This window comes from Mus caroli, unplaced genomic scaffold, assembly GCF_978045245.1.
Source record: "Mus caroli unplaced genomic scaffold, Mus_caroli_1 scaffold_5, whole genome shotgun sequence".
Classification (NCBI taxonomy): Eukaryota; Metazoa; Chordata; class Mammalia; order Rodentia; family Muridae; genus Mus; species Mus caroli.
The window spans coordinates 49619353-49632231 of NW_028227260.1; the positions used below are offsets into that span (position 1 = coordinate 49619353).

At 41.2% G+C, this 12879-nt stretch overlaps 1 pseudogene; it reads right to left on the reverse strand.

Moving 5' to 3' along the window:
• Nucleotides 1–6923: 6923 nt before the first annotated feature.
• Nucleotides 6924–9005, reverse strand: LOC147004592 (E3 ubiquitin-protein ligase ZFP91 pseudogene; annotated as a pseudogene).
• Nucleotides 9006–12879: the final 3874 nt, after the last annotated feature.

Genomic DNA, 12879 nt, shown 5'->3' on the forward strand with positions numbered 1-12879 from the left:
TAATAAAAAATAGGAATAAATTACTCTTGAAAAAGGAATATAAAGAAATATATGTGCTAATATTGGCAGAAAAAAAAGGACCTGTAAAAAATAACATCTCCACATTAGTAAATATGATTCTACAATTTGAATTTTCTCTTCAAATCTGGTTATCCTTAGCATTTTTTCACAATTACTTTCCCCCTTTTCCATTTATTTATTTATTTATTTATTTATTTATTTATTTATTTACTCTATTTACATCCTGACTACAGTTTCCCCCTGCTCCCAGTACCTTGATTCACATCTCCTGTCCTAATTCCAACCCCCAAATTCTCCGATATTCAGGCTTCCCCTTCTCCTTCCCACATACCACCCCACTCTGACATATAAAGTCACTAAAGGACTGAGCCTGAACCACCAAAGAGAATCCATAGCCTGGACCTTGTACTCCCTTATATATGTAACAGATATAGAGCATGGTCTTAATCCAGGCCCCCCAACAACTGTGGAGCACAGTCCCTGACTGTGTTGCCTGCCTGTGAATCCTGTTCCTCTAACTGGACAATTATTTTTCTTGAAGCAACTGACATTATTTAAATTTTCAGAAAAAAAAACTGACAAATAACTAAGTTTCCATAAGCACAAATGTGTTACTTATCCTTTCAAATAATGCTAATATGTTATGAAAACCAGTTAATAGTCATACAACTTGTTTTCCCAAGATAGCCCTAGGAGGATATGTGTATATACTTCCTTAAGACCACATATGCACATAACATGTTCTTAATGATTTGGATTTTACTTAAAATTGTTGCTGATTTATCATGAAAATTTATATCACACTTCTGTCTTTTAAATGCATATAGCTGAAATAACAAGGCTGTTAGAGCAGTTTACTATAGCAGACTTGATTTTCTTAAATTTATTTCCAATTTATAAGACAAAGTTGTTATACCATCAAATGAAATGTTGACACAGTTGGAAACATAATTTTATCTTATTATTTTTAATTTTATGTGGAATATATGAAAACTCCAAAGTCTTCAAATTACTGAGAGATCACAATTTTAGGGATACTGCTGTAGGTGCCAGTCATATCAGAGCCTTAAGAATGGTACAGATAGATCCCTTTTGTTTATTTTGGGAAATTGTTCTGAAAGTAATTATTGGTAGCTAGTATTTGGAAATACATTATTCTTTTTTTTTTTTTTTCTTGGTTTTTTTTTTTTTTTTTTTTTTTTTTTTTTTTTTGAGACAGGGTTTCTCTGTGTAGCCCTGGCTGTCCTGGCACTCACTTTGTAGACCAGACTGGCCTCGAACTCAGAAATCCGCCTGCCTCTGCCTCCCGAGTGCTGGGACTAAAGGCGTGCGCCACCACGCCCGGCTATTCTTAACATTAATTAAGAAACTATTGTATTTTATTATTACTTTTATTTTTTACAATATAGTCATTGTCCCTCTCCCACAGTTTCTCATCCCATCTTTCTTCCTCTCTGTCTCAAAAGTATGTCCCTGCCACCCCTCCAGGCCTCCCCACTCCCTTCCGCCTCAACTCTCTCCAGGGTTAGGCACATCTCACACTGAGGCCATTCTTCTTCTGTATATGTACGGTGGCCTTAAACCAGCTTGTGCTTGCTGCCTGGTTGGTAGCTCAGTGTCTGAGAGATCTCAGGGGTATGAGTTGACTGAGACTTCTGGTCTGCCTATGGGGTCACCCTCCTCCTCAGCTTCCTTCAGGATTCCCCAATTCAACCAAGAGGTCCCTGACTTCAGTCCAATGGTTGGATGTAGGTATCTGCATGTTTCATTCAGATACTTGTTTGGCTTCTTGAAGGACAGTCATGCTAGGCTCCTGTCTCTAAGCACACCATAACATCTGCAGTACTGTCAGTTCTTGGAGCTTTCCCTTGAGTTGGATCCCAAGTTGAGCCTGTCACTGGACCATCTTTCCCTCAGTACCTTCTCAACATTTTTCCCTGCAGTTATTTTAGACAAGAACAATTCTGGGTCAGAGTTTTACTTTCTCTTTCTCAACATTATCTGTTTTTATATTCTTTTAATTTTGGGTTCTGATTTTAATGGCCAGTCTAGATAGAAAATTCATTATGAATCACAACCTTGACCTCCTTTAAAAATGAATACATTATGCAATCTCAGGAGAAAAATAACCATCAACTAAAAGATAATTCAAAAGATTAGGGAGTAGCCAGAATAGCAGGTTAAGTTACTCCCAGCCTCATACAGCTATTAAAAATCCAGAGAACACTCATTTGTGAATCAAATATTGTGATGAAAAATAAGAATGGAGATTTTCTCTTATAAATATATTATCTCAGCATTCAAAACAGCTTGATAAGAAAGAGAATATAAAATGTGATGACATAAGTAGTATATAAGGTATAATGCAAGTATAGACAGTTTAATCATTCCAGATTGAGAAATACAAAGTAGAGTAAAATCCAGGTATGACTGATCATACATGGAATGTTAACACTTGTGGTACAGAAGAAGAAAGATCGTCACGAGTTTGGAGCCTGCCTAGGCTATGTAGTGAGTTACAGTATATACTGGCCTCTGCAAATATTTTTTAAAAGATGGTTAATTCAATCTGTGAGAAAATTCTAACTCAATTCTCCATAGAGTTAGAAAAATCAATACTCAAATTCATTTGGAATAACAAAAAAACCCCAGGATAATGAAAACTATTCTCAACAATAAAAGAACTGAGGCAATCACCATCCCTGACCTCAAGCTAAACTATAGAGCAATAGTGGTAAAAACTGTATGGTATTGGTACAGTGACAGGCAGCTAGATCAATGGAATAGAATTGAAGACCCATAAATAAAACCATACATATATGGACACTTGACCTTTGGCAAAGGAGCTAAAACCATCCAGTGGAAAAAAAAAAAAAACAGCATTTTCAAAAAATGGTGTTGGATCACCTGGCTGTTTGCATGTACAAGAATGCAAATTGATCCATTCCTATATCCCTGTAAAAACTCAAGTCTAAGTAGAACAAGTACCTTCACATTTAACCAGATACACTAAATCTAATAGAAGAGAAAGTTGGGAAATGCCTTGAGCACGTGGGCACAAGGGAAATTTTCCTGAAAAGAACACCAATGGCTTATGCTCTAATTTCAACAATCAACAAATGGGACCTCATAAAATTTCAAAGCTTCTGTAAGACAAAGAACACTGATAATAGGACAAAATGGCAATCAAAATATTGGGAAAACATCTTTATCAATCCTACATCTGATAGAGGGCTAATATCCAATATATATATATATATATATATATATATATATATATATATATACCTTAAGAAGTTAGACTCCAGAGAATCAAAGGACCCTATTAAATAATGGGGTACAGAGCTATATAGAGACTTTTTTTTTAGATATTGTCTTTATTTACTTTTCAAATGTTATCACCTTTCCAGGGTTCCTCTCCAGAAACTCCCTATCCCATCCCTGTCACCTGCCTCTATGAGGGTACTCTTCAATTCATCTACCAACTCCCACCTTTCAGCCCTGGTAGTCTCCTACACTGGGCCTTTGAACTCCCACAGGCCCAAAGGCCATTCCTCCCACTGATGTATAACAAGATCATCCTCTGCCACATATGAGGGTGGAGCCATGGGTCCCTCCAGGTATACTATTTGGTTTGTGATCCAGTCCCTGGGAGCTCTGGGGGGGTCTGGCCAGTTGACACTGTTGCTCTGCCCATAGGGCTGCAAACCCCATTAGCTCCTTCAATTCCTTTTCCAACTGAGCAATTTTGAATGGCTGAGAAGCACTTAAGGAAGTGTTCATCATCCTTAGTCATCAGGGAAATGCAAATCAAAATGACTTTGTGGTTCCACCTCACACCAGTCAAAATAGCTAAGATAAAAAACTCAGGTAACAGAAGATGCTGGCAAGGATGTAGAGAAAGAGAAACATTCTTCCATTGCTAGTAGAATGTAAGGTAGTACAGCCACTGTGGAATTCATTCTAGTGTTGCCTCAGAAAATTGAACATAGTACTACTACTCCTTGGCACATACCCAAATGCTCCAACTTGTAATAAGGACACATGCTCCACTATGTTCATAGCAGCCTTATTTTTTTTTCCAGGAAGACAACTTTTATTTTTCTTCTTTACATACTTATTTTGAATGATTACCTAGATTAAAAGGAAACAAGATTTTAAAAGCAAAGTCTCCCTTTTATTATAACGTTTTTCTTTTACATAACTTTTAAGCCTAGATCAAGTAACCATCTACCTCTCCTCACAGGAAAAGGGCCCTGCACACTTCAACAGGCAAAGTCTCGGGAAATACAACTGCTCCATTACAGTGTCCCCATTTTCTTGAGTATACTGGAAAACTGATAGAAAGGAGGGAAACTAGCCCTGCACAAGGCTGTAAGACCTCACTTAGGTTGTTGGTATATAGTTAGTTGATTTTCTTCCTCTGAACAGGTACAAGGGAGGTCCAAGTGCTCCATGCTGATGTTTTCTCTGCTCATTCCCAGGACTCCCAGCCAGTGTCTGACTAAACCCTTTAAATGTGTTAGGGTCTAATTATGCAAAATACGCTAGCAATGCAAGCAAGGAGGGTGCATAACTCCCAGAAATACCGAGTAATTATCATAACTATATAGCTAAGAATTTAGAATTGCCAATTGAAGATGGACGTATGACTTAAAAGATAACAAACCATCAGTATGAATTACCTATTTTCAAGATTAAAAGGACTCCTTCAAAGGACAATTAAATGACTGGCGTGGGAAAAAAGGAAATGGGTAGGGGCTTAGTTTGCTCATACACATTTATTATGCTAGCACTAGCTCTCAAAAGGAATATGAATTTCATGAAAAATTTATTGCAAACTGCTAAAAAAAAACTTATTGCCAACAGATAGCAGCTAAGATGACCCAGCCCCCTTTAAGCCCCACCCCAACCCCAATGAGAGGACAGGAAGTTTCTAAGTATTAGAACTAGTTGCTTTTATGGGGAAGGGAGTGAAGTACAGAAAAGAACATATTTTTCCCCATCCCACAAAAGTGAGATGTTTTCAATGCAGTTTGTTTTTCTGTGGGTGGATCTATCTAATTTATTGGAGACATTCTAAATGTGAGAAACAAAGGATGAGTGTAGGACACAGATACTAGATAAACAGTGTCAAGAGGAGCAACTTTGTTGCAGATCCATTTTTAATTACTCTTACAGTATTTTCAAATCTATGCAATGTAGCAAGGTCAACTGCAAACTCTGTCGGGCAGGAAAGCCTGTCTTCATGCCTTTTCTCCCCTCATATGGGAGGGGTGGCTAAATCTGCAACACTCTAGAGGAAACAATAATGTGTTTAAGATTGTTCCTGTAGGTGTCTTCCTCCCTCTCCCTGGCATCCCAACCACCGACATAGGTGGGTGTATAGTAAGCGTCTTTCAGAGATGACATTTTGCTATTCTCCTTTTGGGGGAAAAAAAAATCAAGCAGAGAAAATTTGATAAACTCCACAGTTTTAGTGTTTGTGAAAAACAAGCTGCTCCTTATTTTGTTCTCAAAGTCTTATTTTTCCCGATAGTCATCACGTGTTGCTGACAACTGGCCCGGTCTTCAGTGGCTGATTCTCAAGCACACAGGAAGAACTGCACTCCTCATTCTCAAAACATGAGCTGAATTAGGGTTTCAGTCTTTTGAGAGGTAGAAGCATGCAAAAATACGATCCCTGTCTCCCAATGACAGTAATTTTAATGCCACAGGGTATTAAAATCTCTACTCAGAGGAAAATAGATAATTCTGGGGAAAGCCAAAAAAAATCATCGTATAGATTTTTACTTTTGTTTTTGTCTATTGAAGCTTTATCTCTTCTAAAGAGGAGATAAGACAGAACAGTTTACTCTTAACCAAATCTCTAGAACGTTTAGATTTTGTTCCTTCATGAATGACAGGGTCCGGTCTTCCACTGAGAGCTGGAATGACCAATAACAAAACAAAAACCAAAATCAAAACAAGGGGCCAGCAGGAATATATATGCAAAGAAATGGTGAAGACAAGAGAAGATAAATTCACAGAAGAAAATCTTTTATGTGATTCAGACCTTGACCAACATTCCTCATCCCCTCAAAACTCTTGTATCTCAAATGCTCTTAAAAATCTCAAAGAGCACACTAGTTACCACAAACCTATCAAACTTCCCTAAGGCTTCCAAAAAAGCACTAGGCTATTGTAGTGATTCTGTTAGTGTTGGGGACCAGCTTTCTTTAAAGGCCACTGGAGAACTATGATTTTAGAGGCTGGCTGTGCTTCTTTAACTCTAAGCCTTGCCTTCAAAGTACCTCTTGTAGGAAGGATCCCATGTCAGAATAATCTACTCTCCCAGCCCCACAAAACATAGCAACAAAGACCTTCCCCCCAAAAAATCAGACTTTCCATTAATAAATAAGGAATCTCAGGTTCCACAACACAAAAACACACATGTTCAAAGTGCAAATTTCTGCCATTAGCCTGGGACTTTTCTCACTGACACAGAGCCCTATCTTTCAGCCAGAAAGACTGTACAGAGGGCAGTCCCCTCTCTCTTGGGAGCCTGCTTCCAAGCAAGTGAGCACCATTAAGAGCATTATGGAGGTTCAGGAGTGGGGGGAACTGAGGTGCTGGGATCCATTGAAAGGGAGGGAGGTGGTCCCCATGTATCCTTCCTTCCCCAAACCCAGTGAGTAATGGAAGAGGGGTGAGAGATGTGTGCTGTTTTAACAGCATCCTGCCAAGGAACCCTAAAGTGCCAAGTCAAGCTGCCAGCCTCCGGAAAATAGAATTATATAATATTTGAGGGTAAGTTGGTTGTTGCAATGGGAAGAAGCCAGAGCCATAGGGCAGTAGTAGAGGAGAAAAGATTTAGATGATAGTAATATACTGTTATAAGTTCAAAGCTGATCCAGAGCACATCAGAGTTATAGGTTGGGAAAAAGGAGATCTGCCAATGAGCAGGAAGTCTGCTGCTGGCTGGAACCTAGCATGTTGCTGCTTTTTCATCAACCTTTCTGGTAAAGGCTACATCAATATTTTAAGGATAAGGAAAGGGAGTTTAGGGAATGGGGATGGTGTGTGTGTGTGTCTGTGTGTGTGTTGTGATCCACAATGCAAAGAGCAGGCCCTTCAGTTATTTTACTAGATTTTTAAATGCTTTAAATTTTTTTTTTGTCCTTTTTATCTTTTAAATACAAAGTCTGCACTGTCCCAGTGCCCAAAGTCTTCCTTTGCACTAGGGTCCAGTAGAATCTGTATCTTCAATCAGAACCTCTGTGGTAGCACCGAGTATATCCGAGTTCATGACCAGCCCTTCAGTGCCCCCACTGCTGCCACTTCCCACAAAGATCTTCCCATCAGCCATAAGGCTCACCCGTTCTGTCCCACTGCAGTATGACTTTGACATCCCTTCAGCTTCTAGCAGTAGGCACTCTCCAGCTGTTGAGTTTCCCAAGGGCTCAGGAAGAAGAGGAAGCCCCTGACCATCTGCAGGCTGTGTCAGGGGCTCTGGGTTAGTGCCCAAGATATCTGTGGTGGTGATGAGGGCGCCCGCATTGGCTGCCAGAGCTTCTGCAATCAGCACCTCAGGGTGGCTTTTTGCTTTGTGTGCCACTACACTGTCCTTCTTCTCAAATTTTTTGCCACATATATTGCAAGAAAACTGGTAGAAGGAGTCTGCATCATGTTTCTTCATGTGCCAATTAAGAGATGCTTTTTGTCCACAAGTAAATCCACAGATCTCACATTGTAATGGCTTCTCGCCCGTATGAATCATCCGGTGTACTGCCAGATTGTGGGAACTCTTGAAGGCCCGAGCACAATATTCACAGATATAATCCCTCTGGTCTGTATGATGCTTTGCATGCCGCAAAAGTTGTTTCTGGAGCCTGAAGAGTCGTCCACAGGAGGGATGGGGACATACATATTTTTTTTTTCAGCAAATGCTGGTATTTAATGTGGTGCTGCAAATAGCGAGGGTGAGCAAGGACAGTTCCACATCCTTCCATCTCACAACGGACATATTGGATTGGAGGCTTTTTTCTCCTTTTGGGTAACCGCGGACTTTTGTCATCTTTTCGCCTTCTCCCTCTCTTCCTGGGAGGCTCCTCATCTTCCCTAATTTCATTCTCTTCTTCTTTCACCTCTACTTCTACTTCCACTTTAATTTCTTTCTTTTCTTTCTCTTCTTTCACCTTCCCTGATTTTCTCCGTGGCTTTGGGGTTTCCCTTTCAAGGTGGGGCTTGTAAGTCTCATCTCTTGGGTCATCTTTGAATGGTATTTCCTCTTCACTGATTAACATTTCTTCCTCCTCCTCTTCCTCATCACTACTAATGCCACCGGGAGACTGATGTTCTTCTGGAACATCATAATCAAGTTGATCAGTAATTGGTTCTGTCTTGCAGACGAGTTGCAATGAGCCAGTCTTGGACCTAGAGCTCCGAGTATTCTCATTGTCTCGAAGGCGAGAGATAGAGGTCCTGCTACTACTGCTCCAGCTCCGGCTAGCTCTAGTTGTAGTAATGGAAACTTCCTGAGGGAGGACAGAATCATCTTCTTTCTCTTCCTTGGGATCTTTATCGGTTGTTATTTTTTCTATGCACTGGAGTCGCGGACTCTTCTTGCCCTGAGCAGGAGACGGGGGCTTCGCGGCCGCGGGCTGATGCCCTGGGCCGTCGGGAGGCCTGTTGCTGGGGCTGCTCCTCCGCCGGCGGGGATACTCGGCCTTTCTCCGGCGGGACACAGCGGCAGCGGCGGCGGCGGCGGCCGTAGCGGTCCGGCCGCGGTCCCGACCTCCCCTCAGCACGCGGCTGCTCGCGGTCTCTGCAGGCGCCGCCGGCGCCGCCGCCGCGCCGGGCCGGAGCTCCTCCGAAGCCGCGTCGGCCGCCTCTGCTGGGCCCCCTTCCTGGTCCTGCTGCTCCGGGGATCGCGGCTCCTCCGTCTCCCCCGGCATCGGGGCTCGTCCGTCCCCCACCCCTGCGTCCCAGGCGGTGGAGGCGGCGGCACCCTTACTCCTGAGCGCCTCTCCCCCCCCCCCGCCCGTTCCGAGGGCGCCCCCCCACCCGCCCCCTGCCACTCAAGCCAGCGACCGCCAGCAGCCTTATTTTTAATAGTCAGAAGCTGGAAAGAACCCAGATGCCCCTCAACAGAGGAATGGATACAGAAAATGTGGTACATTTACATAATAAAGCCATTAAAAATAATGACTTCATGAAATTGGCAGGCAAATGGATAGAACTAGAAAATATCCTGAGTGAGGTAACACAGTCACAAAAGAACAGACATGGTATGTACTCACTGAGAATTGGACAATGGGCAAAAGCTTGTAATACCCATGCTATAACTCACAGACCATAAGAAGGTCAAGAAAAAGGAAGACCAACATGTGGGTGCCTGAGTCCTACTTAGAAGAGGGAACAAAATAATCATGGGAGGTTGCAGGTGTGTGGGACTTGGGAGGAATAAAAGAGGGAAAGAGGAAAAGGGGGGGGGCAGGATTAGGTGTGGGACAAGATGGTCAAGATGAACAGAGGGTCAGGAAACTGAGCAGAATTGTGTAGCAATGGGTGAGGGAACTGGGGGAAGCCAACAGAAAGTCCCAAGTGCCAGAAAAAGAAGAGGCTTCCAGGACCCAAAGAGGATGACATTAGATGAAATATCCAATGAAGGGGAGAAAGAACCTGTAGAGATCACATATAGAGGTTAGACTTGGTCCCTGATTGAAGGACAGGGCTATGCACCCTTCACAAAATGTTAACCCTGATTTGCTCCTGTCTAAATGAAATACAGGGACAAAAAGTAGAGCAAAGGCCATCCATAGACTGCCTCACCTGGGGTTCCATCCCATATGTATCCACCAAACCCAAATATTATTCTTGATTCCAACTAGTGCTTGCTGAAAGGAGACTGATATGAATGTTTCCTGAGAGGTTCTGTCAGAATTTTACAGATACAGATTTGGATGCTTGCAGCCATCCATTGGACTGAGGACAGGAAGACCAATGGAGAAATTAGTAGGACTGAAGTGGCTGAAGGGTTTTGCAACCCTGTAGTAATAACAACAATATCAGCCAATGAGAGGCCCCACCCTGTCCCCAGAGCTCCCCGGGACAAAACCACCAACCAGAGAATACACATGGAGCGACCCATGGCTCCAGCTGCATGTGTAGCAGAGGATGGCATTGTCTGGCACCAGTCGGAAGGGAAGCTCTGGGTCCTGTGAAGGCTTGATGCCTCAGCATAGGGGAATGATAGGTTGATGGGGCAGGAGTAAGTGGATGGGTGGGGGAGCACCCTGGCAGAGGCAAGGGGTGGGGGTAAAATGGGGGTAGTTCCAGAGGGGAAACCAGAAAGGGGGATGATATTTGAAATGTAAATAAACAAATAATAGTACTAATAATAACAATAATAATTTAATAAAATAATAAAAAGAATTCTCTCCTGAGAAATACCGAATGGCTGAGAAACACCTGAAAAAAATGTTCAACATCCTTAATCATCAGAGAAATGCAAATCAAAACAACCCTGAGATTCCATCTCACATTAGTCAGAATGGCTAAGATCAAAAATTCAGGTGACAGCAGATGCTGGCGAGGATGTGGAGAAAGAGGAACACTCCTCCATTGTTGGTGGGATTGCAAGCTTGTACAACCAGTCTGGAAATCAGTCTGGCGGTTCCTCAGAAAATTGGACATAGTACTACCAGAAGATCCCTCAATACCTCTCCTGGGCATATATCCAGAAGATGTCCCAACCGGTAAGAAGGACACATGCTCCACTATATTCATAGCAGCCTTATTTATAATAGCCAGAAGCTGGAAAGAACCCAGATGCCCCTCAACAGAGGAATGGATACAAAAAATGTGGTACATTTACACAATGGAGTACTACACAGCTATTAAAAAGAATGAATTTATGAAATTCCTAGGCAAATGGATGGACCTGGAGTGCATCATCCTGAGTGAGGAAACCCAATCACAAAAGGACTCATACAATATGTATTCACTGATAAGTGCATATTAGCCCAGAAACTTAGTATACCCGAGATATAAGAGACAATTTGTAAAACACATGAAACTCAAGAAGAATGAAGACCAAAGTGTGGACACTTTGCCCCTTCTTAGAATTGGAAGCAATCACCCATGGAAGGAGTTACAGAGACAAAGTTTGGAGCTGAGACAAAAGGATGGATCATCTAGAAACTGCCATATCCAGGGATCAATCCCATAATCAGCCTCCAAAAGCTGACACCATTGCATACACTAGCAAGATTTTGCTGATAGGACCCTGATATAGCTGTCTCTAGTGAGACTATGCCAGGGCCTAGCAAACACATAAGTGGGTGCTCACAGTCAGCTATTGGATGGATCACAGGGCCCCCAATGGAGGAGCTAGAGAAAGTATCCAAGGAGCTAAAGAGATCTGCAACCCTGTAGGTGCAACAACATTATGAACTAACCAGTACCCCAGAGCTCTTGACTCTAGCTGCATATTTATCAAAAGATGGCCTAGTCGGCCATCACTAGAAAGAGAGGCCCATTGGACATGCAAACTTTATATGCCCCAGTACAGGGTAACGCCAGGGCCAAAAAATGGGAATGGGAATGGGTAGGGAAGTAGGGGGGAGGGTATGGGGGCCTTTTTGGATAGCATTGGAAATGTAATTAAGGAAAATATGTAATAAAAAATATAAAAAAAAGAAATGTAAAGAAACAAATAATAGTAATAATAATAACAATAATAATAATTTTAAAAATAAATAAAAGATGGTCAAAAATGACTTGTTCTTTTATTGTCATGGTATCTGCATAGCACCTAATTTTAAACTTCTTTTCTCTTTCATTATACAGGTGATAAAACCAAGAAACTGATTTAATATGTAACTTAATTTCGTGGGAATGAAGGGTACATACTAAATCATTGTGTAATAATTATTGAAACTAAATTTAATATCTCCTATAAATCAACATTTAATGCTTGAAAACTCAACTTTTGATCATATAGTTATAAAACCTATATGGGTGATGAAATTAACAGTGTCATGGATGGAATGACTTATGCAAATTTGTATTAATATAGGTAAGAGAGGTAACACTAGGGCTGGAATTTAATTCTTCTAATTGCACATCTAGTTTCTTTACACTATATAATTGATCCCCAAATAGAATGATAAAATTAAATGGGAAAAAAAGGAAATTTTATACTGAAATTCCACACAAGATCTGCAAAAGCAACTTTCATTCACTAGATGTAATTGTTGACTCAGAAGCTTACTACTAAATATGCTCACCCCTTTTAGTTCTTTCTAAACATTGGCTGGATGGTTCATTTCAGCTGTTTTGGCTCATAACTCCTCTCCAAGGTGATTAATTCAATCTAGCCCCTCACAGGCTCTGACCAAATTGCTCTGTTTAGTAAAACTGCCTTTGAACTCCAGAAAATATATATTGCATTGATTTCACTGACTATACAAACTGAATTCAACTGAAAGGAATGGAACTCATCTCCAGTCAACTGAATTGACTCCACTGACTCCCAACTAACTGAACTCTATCTTCCCCTTAGCTGGTCTTCAATAGTTTCTCTTTCTTGTGCAGTTCTTTTTAAAATTTGGAATATTCTATTTCTGACTCATCTTTCTCTCTCAAATATTTTACTGATTTGTCTCTTTGTCCGTCAATTAGATATAACTTTTAAATATAGTTTCTTCTTTCTACAAACTAATTTTGCTTAAAGTCATATCATCTCAGACACATCACATAGATCTAGAAGTTCTTTGGATTGGCTGCTTTGTCATAGCATCCATGTCGCTGGATTAAAATTCCTCTAAAAACATCGAATACTGAAGTGGACCTATCAAATTTTATGATGTTTTT